The following is an 11,753-nucleotide window of genomic DNA, read 5'->3' on the forward strand; positions in this document are numbered from 1 at the left end:
TCCTAGTAGCGGAAGACTCTTTGTTTTGTTGAATATAAATGAACTCAAAGGCAGCGTTAAGTGATGCGTATGGGAGTGCAAAATCTGAGAAGCCAGAGAAAGTAAAAAAGTTTTGCATGGGGAAAGTGGGAGAGGAGGCAGTAAGGCAGTGACTTTACCTTCGATAACATCGATCATGCTGTCTAGTGCTCAGTAGAGGGTGTTTGTTTCACAGAGGTGCCGTTGAGATGCCGTGGAGTGCTGAGCTCCTCATCCAGATGGATACTGGCTGAGGAAAGAGACTGTCAGTGTCTTCGCAGCCACATAGGAGGTAACTGGTCCTCAGTCCAGAGAAAATTCCGAGATGTCCCAGTAGATTATAAGGCACAGGGATGTAGTTTTCTTTAGATTCCTGGTTCCCCGAATTCTCTGTTGCTCCTCACTCCTACAGCCCCTGTCCCCACCCACCCATGTCCAGTGTTGCAAAGGATGCAGCCAATCCCCGGGTTTTCAGCAGTTGGAAGTATGGCTGACATTCCTGGCTCCTCCTCGCGTGCTAGCAATAGAAAAACAACTATCACAGGCTTGGACTGACCACAGACTGAGTGACCGAGTTGATTTCCATGATAGCTTCTTAGCTCTGGAGAAGCATAAAACAGACCCAAGCAACTTTCTGGATCGCTGTGGCCAAGAACTCTCTGCCATGTCACAGCTGGGCCCCAAAAGGGTTCAAGATCAGATCTGCCAGAACTGTGTGACTAGCACCGGTGGTGCCTGGGAGGCCCTGACAGTCTCCAGAACTGCAGCAGGGCCTTATCTTTGCCTGGAAACACAAACCTGGAGAACCAGTGATTGGCAATCTTGGTTTACTTTTGACGATCATAGAGAGGAAAAGTCAGCTCCATACGCTAGCGGGGAAGGAGTAGGTTTATGCTAAAGCAGCTGAGCAGCAGTTAGAGGAGTGAGTTCATATTTTTAAATAGATTCCTATCTGGGGCGCCTGGGTGGCTTAGTCGGTTGAGCGTCCGACTTTCGCTTAGGTCATGATCTCGCGGTTCGTGGGTTCGAGCCCCGCATCAGGCTCTGTGCTGACTGCCAGCTCAGAGCCTGGAGCCTGTTTCGGAGTCTGTGACTCCCTCTCTCTCTGACCCTCCCCTGCTCACGCTGTCTCTCTCTCTCCTAGAAATAAATAAAAAAAAATTAAAAAAAAAAAGATTCCTCTGTGTTCTCCAGACAGATACAGGGATGCTGATCAGGTCCGGAGCTGAGGAGAGAATCTGAGGGGAAAATTGGCGACGTCCTGCCGGGCAACAGAATGAAAAGGATGAGAACTGACCAGAAAGTATATAATTATGTACTTTAATTGTACATTTAGAATTGTACTTTAGAAATACAATTGTACTTTGGAAATACATAGACAATAATGTGAAGAAAAACAGGCTGGCACCAAAAATCAGAACATAAGGACAAAGACAGTGAAAACATCGATGGGTCAGTTAAACACCAACTGGTGTCTCTTAAGGTTTTATATAATGAGAAGGAAATCTCTGGTGTTTAAACAATTTTGATCACAGAGACAAAACACAGTTTGCACACACTTGGAGGAAAACCCAATTGGCATCAGGGTTATCTCTTAGGAAGGACTGTGTCAAATAAGGACAACAAGCCTAAACACACACACACACACACACACACATCTTCACACATATCCCTACCTGATCTGGGGGTGGTTCAGACTGAATCAAAAAGGGAGACTTTTGCTTTTCTATACATATATAATTCTAAATTTGAGAATTTAGGGGGGTACTGCAGCCCTGATGTTTCCCCTAACGGACTCCTGCTCAGAGTAAATAAGTCAGTGTGAGTAGATTCACATGGCTTTACCTCCGCTACCTATTGGAGTTGCTGCAAAGATCAGTTCTTAGATTGGGAAACAAGGGAGTTGACTCCCCCGGCAGTACTTGTGAATTGAATTGGGATTGTAGTGTTCAGGGCAGGCTTTCCGCTCTCTGCCAACAGAGTGAAAGTACTTGAGGAAGGGGGTGGAGGGAAGATTGGCAAAGCAGCCATCCAGGAGCTGCCCAAGGTAGAGGGGGCCTTGTCAAGACAACGTGAATGTCCAGGCTGCCTGGCAGGTCTTCGTATCTGCCCCAAACCTGGTCAGGTTAACCCCAGACAAGGCAGTTCCCTCAGCAAGTACACCTGTACTTTTGCTTTGTAGCTGTTAACCACGTTTGCAGTTATCTGGGTGATTTTCCCTGCAAGTTCATGTTTCAGGGACCGTCTTGATTAATCATTACTGTATCTGTTGTATTTGGCAACTAACTGGTGTTTCAGTGTTGGTGGAATACAAGGCAGTATGCTTTGTAACTTAGGGAGGCACATATGTGTGATGTAAGAATAAAGAAATGTACGGGAGTATTTGAAAACAAATTCATAAAAATGAATAATTCCGGGGGCGGGGGTGAGGAAAGAGATTCAATCCTAGAGGATCTTGAGGGGTCTTCCAATTATAGTGGTAATGTTTCATTTCACGAATAATTCATCGACTGCATTATTTTTTGTACTTTTTGTCTTAAATACTCCATAACACATTTAAAATATACAGATGAATGAATGAATGAGGATAAATGCAGTGGCCATCAGAGCCCATTAAGAATTTAAGGTTTATACCCAAGCAACCTTCTACTGATTCCATGTTCACCAAGCAACTTTAACTTCACTTGAACTTGCTCACTGAAGCAATGTGTAGTTCAGGTCAATCTTTACATCTGGTCTGCTTGCCATTAAATCCATTTTTCCATATCACGGGCATTCTGGTATTCTCTCCTTGGCAGCTTATGTTGCTAGGTCAGACTGAACCATTTCTTTAGGAATTAATCAACACTGGGGCACTAAACACATCGAAGAGGAGGGCGGTGCTGAAGGCCTGTCCCTGAAGCATGGAACATTCACCACTACATGAAATCTCTTTGGAAAATTCCAACTAGCCTTCCCAGGTCAAAAGCCCTTTCTCTGAGCCTACCTTCAGACTTACATAGTCCTAAAAATGTTATTTAAATCCTGTGTTGCTATTTAACTTTCTAATAGCTTGTGTCTCATGTTCCTGACCATATTGTAAGCTCTTGAAGGTGAATTCTCCCTACCTGCAAAGGCCCAACAGAGCACCCTATAGAAGGCTGTTATCCTGCTGACTTCCAAGGAACCATAGCTCCAGGCATTCAAGCCCCTGTGCAGTCCCCTTCCACTATGACTCTGGGCTTGGCATATGACTTGCTCTGGCCAATGGGACATTAGCAAGCATGAGACAAGTAGAGGCTTGATAAGCATTTGCCCTCTTAGAACCCAGCTACCATGTAGAAGCTCAGGCTAGACGACTGAATGATGACAGAGAGGAGTCCTTTTCATCCATCCATCCCTGCCAAGACCCCAGACATATGGGCGAGGCCATCTTAGACCCTCCAGCCAACCCACGAGCTGAATGCAGCTGTGCAAGTGGGCTGCTTCCTTGCCACTCTTTCTAGATGTTGTCATGCTAGGTAGGATGTGAAGGTACAACTGCTGTGGCCATCTTTTGACTTTGAGAGGAGCTTTTGGAGAACAAACCAGCACTGAGGATGGGAAAGTGAAGAAACAGGAAGAGCATGGGCCCTTGATGACATTATATAGTTGCTATTAACTTAATATTAATTATATTGATGAACTTAGTAGTTAATAAGGTCAACTTCTGAACTTTTTATTATATGAAATGGCATATTTCCTTATTGCTTAAGTTCCTTTGAGCTGGGTTTTCTATTACTTGCAGCTGAAGGCATTCTTTTTACTCTACACACAATGTGGGGCTCGAATGCATGACCCTAAGCTCAAGAGTCACATGCTCCACCCAGCCAAGTGTCCCCGCAGCTGAAGGCATTCTAACTGATACACTCCTCAACCAGCTCAACCCGTACAAATAGGAAACACCTGAAATGCCCTGCATCTAACAGACCAATGATCAGTGTGTCTCTGCTGAGGAAGTGAAAGATTTTGTGGTAGAGACTGCTAGTTTGCTTACCCAACAACTGTTCTCCCCTTCCCCCTTAATTACAGAACTCTAAATTCTAGGTGGGCATATTGCCCTCTAGAACAAAAGACTAGTTCCCTACTTCTCTGTAGGCCGTGTGACTGAGTTCAAGCCAATGACATATGAGCAAAAGTGTTGTGTGGGAGGCTGCTTCACAGGGGCTGACTCAGCTGAAAGGAACCTTTTTTTTTTTTTTCCCCTTCTGCCTTTTTCATCTTTCTTCCCCCAGCTTGGTTTCTCTGACTAGAGTTCCAAGCACTATCTTGGGCCATAAGGTGACCTTGAGGATGGAAGCCAAAAGCTAGGATGGTCAAGCAGAAAGACAGAGCTTAATGACAAAGCAGGGGTCCTGAGGACAAAGTAGAGCCACCATAGCATTTCTGGGCTGCCTGGCTTCCGATTTCTTGTCAATGAGAGAAATAAAAACCTTGATTTTGTTTAAGGCACTGCTATTTTCAGTTTTTCCTTTATATTCAGCCAAGTAAAATCCCAATTTTCCTTTTAAAATATTAAAGACCGGTAGAGAAGAGTACATGAAGAGTATGAATAATGCGGAATCTCTCATCTGAGTGTTAAGCAAGCCTCTCCTCCCTTTTTCTTCATTCCCCTGAAGCAGCATTTGGGAGTCACTTTCTCTGCCTTGGTTGGAATTCAAGATTGCAAGCAATACAGTGCAACTCTGGCTAACTGAAGCAAAGGAAGATTTGTCAGAAGGACATTAGGAGTCACTGAATTGGCAGGAGGCTGGAAAACCACCCTGGGAATGGACAGGAGTCTGAGCAACACTGCAGTTTTGGTTTCAGAAACCTGCAGTCTAGCAGCAGAAACAGACTGCCAGGTCACTGCCCCCGCTGCTGGCCCTGCTGCCCTGTGCTGTCACTGCACAAATGAATGGCTTCTAACCCACGTTTTAATCCTTGCAACTGTCACTCAGTGTCCAATGTCTCAGGATAGACTATATGAACTGGGGAGAGGGAACTCTTTAAAAAATTTTTTTAAAGTTTATTTATTTTGAGAGAGAGAGAGAGAGTGTGTGTGAGTGGGGTAGGAGCAGAGAGAGGGAGACAGAGAATCCCAAGCAGGCTCTGCACTGCAAGCATACAGCCTGACACGGGGCTCGAACTCATGAACCATAAGATCATGACCTGAGCTGAAACCAAGAGTTAGATGCTTAACTGACTGAGTCACCCAGGTGTCCTCCCCTTTTGTTTAAAAAAAGTTTTTTTTTAGGGGAGAGGTAACTCTTTAAAAGGGTGGGGTGCCTGGGTGGCTCAGTCATTAAGTGTCCAACTCTTGGTTTTGGCTCAGGTCATGATCTCATGGCTCATGAGTTTGTGCCCCATGTGGGGCTCAGCGATGACAGTGCGAAACCTGCTTGGGATTCTCTGTCTTCCTCTCTCTGCTTCTCCCTGAGCTCTCTCTCTCTCAAAAATAAATAAAAACTTAGGAAAAAANTGACTCCCTCTCTCTCTGACCCTCCCCTGCTCACGCTGTCTCTCTCTCTCCTAGAAATAAATAAAAAAAAATTAAAAAAAAAAAGATTCCTCTGTGTTCTCCAGACAGATACAGGGATGCTGATCAGGTCCGGAGCTGAGGAGAGAATCTGAGGGGAAAATTGGCGACGTCCTGCCGGGCAACAGAATGAAAAGGATGAGAACTGACCAGAAAGTATATAATTATGTACTTTAATTGTACATTTAGAATTGTACTTTAGAAATACAATTGTACTTTGGAAATACATAGACAATAATGTGAAGAAAAACAGGCTGGCACCAAAAATCAGAACATAAGGACAAAGACAGTGAAAACATCGATGGGTCAGTTAAACACCAACTGGTGTCTCTTAAGGTTTTATATAATGAGAAGGAAATCTCTGGTGTTTAAACAATTTTGATCACAGAGACAAAACACAGTTTGCACACACTTGGAGGAAAACCCAATTGGCATCAGGGTTATCTCTTAGGAAGGACTGTGTCAAATAAGGACAACAAGCCTAAACACACACACACACACACANAAGGAAATCTCTGGTGTTTAAACAATTTTGATCACAGAGACAAAACACAGTTTGCACACACTTGGAGGAAAACCCAATTGGCATCAGGGTTATCTCTTAGGAAGGACTGTGTCAAATAAGGACAACAAGCCTAAACACACACACACACACACACACACATCTTCACACATATCCCTACCTGATCTGGGGGTGGTTCAGACTGAATCAAAAAGGGAGACTTTTGCTTTTCTATACATATATAATTCTAAATTTGAGAATTTAGGGGGGTACTGCAGCCCTGATGTTTCCCCTAACGGACTCCTGCTCAGAGTAAATAAGTCAGTGTGAGTAGATTCACATGGCTTTACCTCCGCTACCTATTGGAGTTGCTGCAAAGATCAGTTCTTAGATTGGGAAACAAGGGAGTTGACTCCCCCGGCAGTACTTGTGAATTGAATTGGGATTGTAGTGTTCAGGGCAGGCTTTCCGCTCTCTGCCAACAGAGTGAAAGTACTTGAGGAAGGGGGTGGAGGGAAGATTGGCAAAGCAGCCATCCAGGAGCTGCCCAAGGTAGAGGGGGCCTTGTCAAGACAACGTGAATGTCCAGGCTGCCTGGCAGGTCTTCGTATCTGCCCCAAACCTGGTCAGGTTAACCCCAGACAAGGCAGTTCCCTCAGCAAGTACACCTGTACTTTTGCTTTGTAGCTGTTAACCACGTTTGCAGTTATCTGGGTGATTTTCCCTGCAAGTTCATGTTTCAGGGACCGTCTTGATTAATCATTACTGTATCTGTTGTATTTGGCAACTAACTGGTGTTTCAGTGTTGGTGGAATACAAGGCAGTATGCTTTGTAACTTAGGGAGGCACATATGTGTGATGTAAGAATAAAGAAATGTACGGGAGTATTTGAAAACAAATTCATAAAAATGAATAATTCCGGGGGCGGGGGTGAGGAAAGAGATTCAATCCTAGAGGATCTTGAGGGGTCTTCCAATTATAGTGGTAATGTTTCATTTCACGAATAATTCATCGACTGCATTATTTTTTGTACTTTTTGTCTTAAATACTCCATAACACATTTAAAATATACAGATGAATGAATGAATGAGGATAAATGCAGTGGCCATCAGAGCCCATTAAGAATTTAAGGTTTATACCCAAGCAACCTTCTACTGATTCCATGTTCACCAAGCAACTTTAACTTCACTTGAACTTGCTCACTGAAGCAATGTGTAGTTCAGGTCAATCTTTACATCTGGTCTGCTTGCCATTAAATCCATTTTTCCATATCACGGGCATTCTGGTATTCTCTCCTTGGCAGCTTATGTTGCTAGGTCAGACTGAACCATTTCTTTAGGAATTAATCAACACTGGGGCACTAAACACATCGAAGAGGAGGGCGGTGCTGAAGGCCTGTCCCTGAAGCATGGAACATTCACCACTACATGAAATCTCTTTGGAAAATTCCAACTAGCCTTCCCAGGTCAAAAGCCCTTTCTCTGAGCCTACCTTCAGACTTACATAGTCCTAAAAATGTTATTTAAATCCTGTGTTGCTATTTAACTTTCTAATAGCTTGTGTCTCATGTTCCTGACCATATTGTAAGCTCTTGAAGGTGAATTCTCCCTACCTGCAAAGGCCCAACAGAGCACCCTATAGAAGGCTGTTATCCTGCTGACTTCCAAGGAACCATAGCTCCAGGCATTCAAGCCCCTGTGCAGTCCCCTTCCACTATGACTCTGGGCTTGGCATATGACTTGCTCTGGCCAATGGGACATTAGCAAGCATGAGACAAGTAGAGGCTTGATAAGCATTTGCCCTCTTAGAACCCAGCTACCATGTAGAAGCTCAGGCTAGACGACTGAATGATGACAGAGAGGAGTCCTTTTCATCCATCCATCCCTGCCAAGACCCCAGACATATGGGCGAGGCCATCTTAGACCCTCCAGCCAACCCACGAGCTGAATGCAGCTGTGCAAGTGGGCTGCTTCCTTGCCACTCTTTCTAGATGTTGTCATGCTAGGTAGGATGTGAAGGTACAACTGCTGTGGCCATCTTTTGACTTTGAGAGGAGCTTTTGGAGAACAAACCAGCACTGAGGATGGGAAAGTGAAGAAACAGGAAGAGCATGGGCCCTTGATGACATTATATAGTTGCTATTAACTTAATATTAATTATATTGATGAACTTAGTAGTTAATAAGGTCAACTTCTGAACTTTTTATTATATGAAATGGCATATTTCCTTATTGCTTAAGTTCCTTTGAGCTGGGTTTTCTATTACTTGCAGCTGAAGGCATTCTTTTTACTCTACACACAATGTGGGGCTCGAATGCATGACCCTAAGCTCAAGAGTCACATGCTCCACCCAGCCAAGTGTCCCCGCAGCTGAAGGCATTCTAACTGATACACTCCTCAACCAGCTCAACCCGTACAAATAGGAAACACCTGAAATGCCCTGCATCTAACAGACCAATGATCAGTGTGTCTCTGCTGAGGAAGTGAAAGATTTTGTGGTAGAGACTGCTAGTTTGCTTACCCAACAACTGTTCTCCCCTTCCCCCTTAATTACAGAACTCTAAATTCTAGGTGGGCATATTGCCCTCTAGAACAAAAGACTAGTTCCCTACTTCTCTGTAGGCCGTGTGACTGAGTTCAAGCCAATGACATATGAGCAAAAGTGTTGTGTGGGAGGCTGCTTCACAGGGGCTGACTCAGCTGAAAGGAACCTTTTTTTTTTTTTTCCCCTTCTGCCTTTTTCATCTTTCTTCCCCCAGCTTGGTTTCTCTGACTAGAGTTCCAAGCACTATCTTGGGCCATAAGGTGACCTTGAGGATGGAAGCCAAAAGCTAGGATGGTCAAGCAGAAAGACAGAGCTTAATGACAAAGCAGGGGTCCTGAGGACAAAGTAGAGCCACCATAGCATTTCTGGGCTGCCTGGCTTCCGATTTCTTGTCAATGAGAGAAATAAAAACCTTGATTTTGTTTAAGGCACTGCTATTTTCAGTTTTTCCTTTATATTCAGCCAAGTAAAATCCCAATTTTCCTTTTAAAATATTAAAGACCGGTAGAGAAGAGTACATGAAGAGTATGAATAATGCGGAATCTCTCATCTGAGTGTTAAGCAAGCCTCTCCTCCCTTTTTCTTCATTCCCCTGAAGCAGCATTTGGGAGTCACTTTCTCTGCCTTGGTTGGAATTCAAGATTGCAAGCAATACAGTGCAACTCTGGCTAACTGAAGCAAAGGAAGATTTGTCAGAAGGACATTAGGAGTCACTGAATTGGCAGGAGGCTGGAAAACCACCCTGGGAATGGACAGGAGTCTGAGCAACACTGCAGTTTTGGTTTCAGAAACCTGCAGTCTAGCAGCAGAAACAGACTGCCAGGTCACTGCCCCCGCTGCTGGCCCTGCTGCCCTGTGCTGTCACTGCACAAATGAATGGCTTCTAACCCACGTTTTAATCCTTGCAACTGTCACTCAGTGTCCAATGTCTCAGGATAGACTATATGAACTGGGGAGAGGGAACTCTTTAAAAAATTTTTTTAAAGTTTATTTATTTTGAGAGAGAGAGAGAGAGTGTGTGTGAGTGGGGTAGGAGCAGAGAGAGGGAGACAGAGAATCCCAAGCAGGCTCTGCACTGCAAGCATACAGCCTGACACGGGGCTCGAACTCATGAACCATAAGATCATGACCTGAGCTGAAACCAAGAGTTAGATGCTTAACTGACTGAGTCACCCAGGTGTCCTCCCCTTTTGTTTAAAAAAAGTTTTTTTTTAGGGGAGAGGTAACTCTTTAAAAGGGTGGGGTGCCTGGGTGGCTCAGTCATTAAGTGTCCAACTCTTGGTTTTGGCTCAGGTCATGATCTCATGGCTCATGAGTTTGTGCCCCATGTGGGGCTCAGCGATGACAGTGCGAAACCTGCTTGGGATTCTCTGTCTTCCTCTCTCTGCTTCTCCCTGAGCTCTCTCTCTCTCAAAAATAAATAAAAACTTAGGAAAAAAAAAGAAAAGAAAACCAGGGTGTTATTATGAGGGAGGAATGGAAACCGCATAACCAAAAAACTATACACATTCACTATATCCAAAGCAGAGTCCAGTGAAGAACACTTGACTGGCTGCAGCTTGGTTTCCAGGATCTCAATCCCTCTTTTCTCCATGAAAATGTCTCTTCTCAGGTGTCTTGTCTATTGTATTCCCTATTCTTGGGTTGGCCACCTTATTCTGATCTTCTGGCTTTCTGTCCTCGTTTTTTCTTCGCTCTTTAAGGAATGATAGAAGAGGAAAGTAGGAAAGGGGGGGGTAGAGATACTCTATTTCAACCCCTTCATTTTCTAAGGTCATTTTTATTTTATTTATTTTTATTTTTTGAGAGAGAGAGTGCACAGAGGAGAGAGAGAGGGAGAAGGAGAGAGAGAATCTTAAGCAAGCTCCACACTCAATGAGGAGCACAAGGCAGGGCTCGATCTCATGACTGTGAGGTCATGCCCTGAGCCAAAATCAGGCCAGATGCTTTACTGACTGAGGCCCCTCAACCTCTTCATTTTCTGAATAGATACGAGGTTTCCCCAGATCTTGACTTACATGTTTCTTTTTTCTTTTTTTATTTCTGAGAGAGAGAGAGAAAGAGAGAGAGAGACAGTGCGATTAGGGTAAGAGAGAGAGGGAGATACAGAATCTGAAGCAGGCTCCAGGCTCTGAGCTAGCTGTTAGCACAAACCCATGAACCGTGAGATCATGACATGAGCCGAAGTCAGATGCCTAACCAACTGAGCCACCCAGGAGCCCCTTGACTTAAATGTTTATGACTGTAGCCAATATTGGGTAGAGATTGTGTCTTATGCATCCTGGTATTTGTTTGGGAAGGCCATGGAGAAGACCTGAATGCCTATTGACCTGTGAGCTAGATTCAGGTGATCTGAGGCTCCTGGCCCCCTCCTCTGTCCTTGGAGTATGGATTTCACTTGTCTTACCCATTTTGCTAAGAGCATAGCCTTGAGATACTGATGTGATGTTGAGAATACCTGTGTGGTATAATACATAACTGAACCCAGTTACGGCCTCTACAAATACTTTTAAGATTTGACCGGCAGGGCCAGGGATCCATTTGTCCTACCGCCGCCCAAGACAAGCCTCATATGCAAGTTCCCTTTGCTTGCTAAAATGACCACCCACCAACAGAATGGCCTGCCTCTTTCTTCAGTCTCTCCCTGCCTTCCACCTTGGGGACCAATTTCAGATTACCCCCAGGAAGCTCCTAAGGAGGTTATAAGCCATCAGTGGTTGACTCTTGACTGTACCTGATTATTACTAACTGCTATAGATTTGTGTCCCCCCCCTAAAATTTATGTGTTGAAATCTTAACCTCAGAAGCTGACCTTATTTGGGGATAAGGTCATTAGGATGTAATTAGTTAAATTGAGGTCATACTAGAGTAGGGTGGGCATCTAATCTAACATGACTGATATCCGTATAAAAAGGGGAAATTTGAACACAAAGACACACACACAGTAAGAATGTCATGTGAAGATGAAGGTAGAGATGAAGTGATCCTTCTACAAGCCAAGGAATGCTGAAGATCACCAGGAAACCACCAGAAGCTAGGGGAGAAGCATGGATCAGATTCTCCCTCATGGACCTTAGAAGGAACCAAGCTGGACCTTGGACTTCTAGCCTCCAGAACCATGAGACAATAAAATTCTGCCATCCAGTTTGTAGT

Source organism: Crocuta crocuta, unplaced genomic scaffold, assembly GCF_008692635.1.
Source record: "Crocuta crocuta isolate KB4526 unplaced genomic scaffold, BGI_CrCroc_1.0 scaffold193, whole genome shotgun sequence".
In the NCBI taxonomy this organism is placed as follows: Eukaryota; Metazoa; Chordata; class Mammalia; order Carnivora; family Hyaenidae; genus Crocuta; species Crocuta crocuta.